This window comes from Gavialis gangeticus, unplaced genomic scaffold (genome assembly GCF_001723915.1).
Source record: "Gavialis gangeticus isolate Ggan-Ray unplaced genomic scaffold, GavGan_comp1, whole genome shotgun sequence".
Taxonomy (NCBI): Eukaryota; Metazoa; Chordata; order Crocodylia; family Gavialidae; genus Gavialis; species Gavialis gangeticus.
In genome coordinates this window covers 117,635,348-117,640,201 of record NW_017729022.1, presented here as the reverse complement: position 1 = coordinate 117,640,201, position 4,854 = coordinate 117,635,348, and positions in this window count along the sequence as shown.

Genomic DNA, 4,854 nt, shown 5'->3' with positions numbered 1-4,854 from the left:
GTCCCTTCCAACCCTAGAAACTATGAAACTATGAAATCTAATCCAACCTCTTGCTCAAAACAGCATCATCCCTGTCTAAACCATCTTATTCTTAGAAATGCATGAACAACCCACTCACACAACTACCAGGCACTATGCCCTGAAACCCCAACAATACCCTAACCTGCCACAGGTAAAGCAGGGGGACACTGTTTATGTCCTGCCACTTGTGAATGACAGATGCCCCCAGTGGCTGGGGGGGCCTGGCTACACTGGCGGCAGCAGGAGCACGGTGGCTGTAAGCATGGAGCTCCCACAGATGCCACCGCCACTGGTCGCCAACCAGGGGTTGATGACCACCAGCAAGCTCCACTGGCAGTGTCAATGACAGCCAGCAGTGATCACAGACCACCTGCAGATGCTGCCAGCAGTGTCTGCGGCAGGTGGTGAGCAGCGACCACCCACAGGTGCCGCTGGCAATGTCAGCAGTGCCTTTTTGTAGGGGGTGCACCACCAAGTTCAGGGTGTGCATGCACCACCTCCCTACACGTCACCCCTGCTGCCACTGCAAGGACAGGAAATAGTTTGTTAAATACAAGGAAGAGGACTATGCGTCCCCTCTTCCAGTCCTCAACTACAGAGGAAAGCAAAAAAAACCATAGTCCATGCTGATCTAGCCACGGGTAAAATTCCTTCCAGAATCCAAATGTGATGATCTCTCTGACCTGGGTGGAGGACCAAGACCCCGCTCCTCCACCCCCCACCAGGAATTTCTGGGTTTTTAAGTCCCAGCAGTAGCTTTGGCATACCACAGTCAAAATCCCCAACTTGAAGTCCGGCAGACACACAATGCTTATAAAGACAAGAAAACAAACAAACAAAAAATCCTGACACCCATAACAATAGGACAGAAAAAAAATCCTTCCTAGCCCCATGAACCAACCAGTAAAGCTCAGAAACATGAGCAAAACCAATGCCCTCCATTCTGCACTGCAGCCTGGGGACAGCTCCACACATCATACACCCTTACTGAAGAACCCAAGCTCACCTTTCAGTTATCCTATCCCCTCCATAAACTTATCCCAGCTCTTTTAATCTTCTTTCATAACCAAGCTGGTTGTAGAGCTCTGCTTCTTTCTGCAGCTGAACATGGTCCTCTCTAACAGTCTCTAACAGACTGCAGAGCTCTTCTTGTGGTCTCTGGTCAAATAAAAATGGCTTTAAGTCACCTTGGTGCTATTCAATTCCAAGCAGCTGCCTGGGTGAGAACATAGCTCATAGAACCCAAGTGCAAGGTCCACATTATACAAGCCTTCTAAGCACTGCTTAGTGTTGGTGATTCAAACCCCAACAGCCTTAGCAGTTTAGCAATGTAGGCTAAAAGCCCACCCCAGCACATATCAGCAATGCCAGACTTGCTGAGCACAAGGCCAGTGGAAGGCTGTTTTCAGGGGCCACGCATGGTAGCTTTGCCAAGAAAATTCTCCCACATCCCTTTGTGCACTGTTCACATCCCCTAAACCACAGGAGTGACATATAGGGGCCAGAGCTGGCGTAGGAAGGGAGATTCTTGCTTAACCAAGCTAAGCATATTTGTCTCTCTTTATCTGATCAACTCTTGTCCTTTTTTCCCCTCTTTGCTTTGACTTCTTTCCAGTTTGTCAATTTGGATAATGAAATATCTTCCTCCCCACTCCTTGGCAAGTGGTGAGCAGCAGGTTATGATATTTGTGTCTGTGGATACGTTTGGCAAGTGTCCTTGAAATAAATATCTTCCAGAGACACATAACACTTATAGCTTAGCCATTGGAAAGTAAAATGTGTCTTGTCAATAAGATCGATTGAAGAATGAGACAGAAGATCTAAGAAAATAATTGAGGCCACGCTCTCAACAGACATGTCTTATATAAGACAGGGCCAAGAAAAAAGGCAGATTGTGGCCAGTTTGACCAATATGAATTTTACCTGCTATATAAATATTTGTGTTCTTCTCTGTCTCTACTGGGAATAAGACAAATAGTAATGGGGTTAAATTGTAACAAGGGAAATTTAAATTGGATATTAGGAAGAATTCTTTTAACTGTGAGGGAAAGTATTGGAACAGATTATGAAGAGAGGTTGTGGAGTCTTCATCGCTGGACATTTTAACATGCACGTTAGATAAACACTTGACTGTGATGGTTGAGATGGGGATGACCCTGCCTTGAGTGGGGAGTTGGACAAGGTGATATCCTGAGGACCCCTCCCAGTCCTGTTTTTCTATGGTGCAATGTCCTGATTTCACCATCATATGAAGGGCATAAAGGGACTTTCTTTATTTGCATGGTAATAATGTATTTTTAGTGGTGCTGTTCAAAACCATTACCCTTTTCACAGAACACCAAGAGGCATAACATATAGAACAAGAATTAAAGCTTTTCTCTTCTGTTATATGGCTGTAGCACGTCTGGGTCCTAGGGGTGGCTGTGACACCGCTGGTGGCTCCACAACCATGCTCTGCTCTGCCTCTAGGGTGCCTGCCCTTCTGTCTCACCTGCCATGACTTGATGTAATTATAGGATTAAAAGGGAAACTGACCATGGGTCTTAGAGTGGGCCCCAGTCCAGCTGAATCCCCACTGGGGTTCCCCTGCACCTAAATGGTTTCAACTATGCCCTCAGATTTGGTGGGCGCTCTCAGCCTGACCGTGCCACTGCAGGGCACCTATAGCTCTAGGGGCTAATTCTGTGGCTCCATTCCTCCCCTACACCACGCCCCAAGCCTTGTGGATGTTGCTGTATCGTCACTCTCTCCTCTTGGGGCTTCGGCCTTCTCGGCTTCTGCCCCTTTCCTCTAGCTAGGCCTTCTAGCCCGGGCCCACTGTACTGGACCTGGCTTTGAGGCACCAACTCTAGTCTAGCCCTTTCAGGCACCTGGCCCCTGTCTGCCAGGCCCCTGGCCCCTGTCTGCCAGGCCCCTGGCCCCTGTCTGTCAGGCCCCTGGCCCCTGTCTGGTTCTGTGGCCCCACGCTCTGCCCTCCTCCAGGCTCAGGACTTGAGCCTTCCCCTGGCATGGATCAAGGTGATTGCATGCTCCTAGGGTACTAATGGGACCTCTGAATACTGCCCCTCATAATCCCAACCCAAACCACTGGTTCAAAACTGCAACCCAAACAATAAGCACACCATGGCTATAACACAAACACTCCCCTCTGGGCCTAGCAACATCAACAAAAGGGGAAACAGCCCTCTGCCTCTTAAAAGGGAAAACTTTCCCTCCCCTCTGGTGCCAGGATAAACTCCCAGCTCTGAGTTATATTCCTGTGAGCTCCCAAAGCCTCACTGGGGATCCAAAGGCTGTACACCAGTCCATCTAGTATTTCCTGGTACCTCTCCTGGCCAGGAACTCCTACCCCTGCAGCTTGCAGAGCTAGACTACCTTGCTAGATTGGGCCCTGGGCTTATATGCCCCCCAGGGCCCTGGCCCCTTTCTGTCAAGAGACTACCCTGGGCTGCCTGCAGGTTCCTACTAACTAATCTCATTGTCCAGTTACTAGACAACAAGTTGCAGGTGCCCTGCTTAGCCTGCAGTGCTCCCTCTCTGGGCTGTTTCTCTCATAAAGTGACAGAAATCCCAGGCTGTCTGTTACAATGGCTAAACATAGAGCAGTTGGTCACTGTGGCCATGGCCTTACCAGGATATAAAAACTTTCACCTCTATCTGCTGGCACTCCTAAAACTTTGTCCATTCTTGGATTCTGTCATATGTTACTTAGCTTGTGTTTACTAACAGGGTTTAAAAAAACCAAAGGGATCCTCTATGTTTTGTCCAGATGTACATGCACATAAAGTAGATTAAGAGTGTGGTATATACATAAGGGGAAGAATAATGGTGTGCTTAAGGCACCGGTCTGGTACTTGAAGATCAGTACCTAACTCTGCCAAAGATTTCCCATGTGACCTTGAGCAAGTCACTTAATTTCTCTGTGCCTCAACTCCATGTCTGCTAAGTGGGAATGATAGTACTTCCTTGTCTGTATAGACCAATACAGTCAGGATCCCTATTATGTCTGTTCAGTGCTGAGCATGATAGGCCCCTGACCTTCTTAGGGGCAGGGTCTCTCAGATGCTACCATAATATAAATGATGAAGGCCTCCAAAAAACAGCTTTAGAAGAACGTTATCAAACTTGTGAAGCAAAGCACTTGAAAGCTAGGTAATGCCAGAATTCAGGGTGCCTATACAAACCTGTATGGGCCTCTCTGCGCACATGTGTTATGATTCAGCCATTAAATATATATATTTTTTTAATGTTATCATTGGACACCCTGCCTTACTTACTGCTCACTGAACTGGCAGTTATTCAATATCCCGTTTTCTCTTAATGAAGTGTGGCCCTAGGCTGTTTATTGTACATCATTCAAACCTTGCTCTGAAGACAGAATTATTCATTTCCTCCTAGGCTTTTCTATGGTGCTTATCACTCTACTATAGCACCATTCTTTTATTGTTATTAAGTGTGATTCTCTCATTTTCAAAAACAGAAAAAGAATTTCAGTCTCCTGGAATCAGACTGATCTTCGGTTCAGGTCATCTACAAGGTCTTTTTTTTTACCTCTACAACACAGCACTTTACCACTTGAGTTAATGGAGTAAAAAGTAGAAGTAATAGGAGTTTATTCTTTATGGCTGCTAACAGACATGGAGGAAAAAAAATGCTTTACCAGAAGAAGCAGCAGTTTGACCCAGCTCCACAGCATCTATATAAATCATGCACTTCAGTGGGGCTTTTTGGTGCTTTTATCAAATAGCTGATTGAATCAGCTATTAGATAAAAGTGCCAAAAAAGCCCCACTGAAGCGCCCAGTCTATATAGACATTGGGCAAGGTGGGTCCA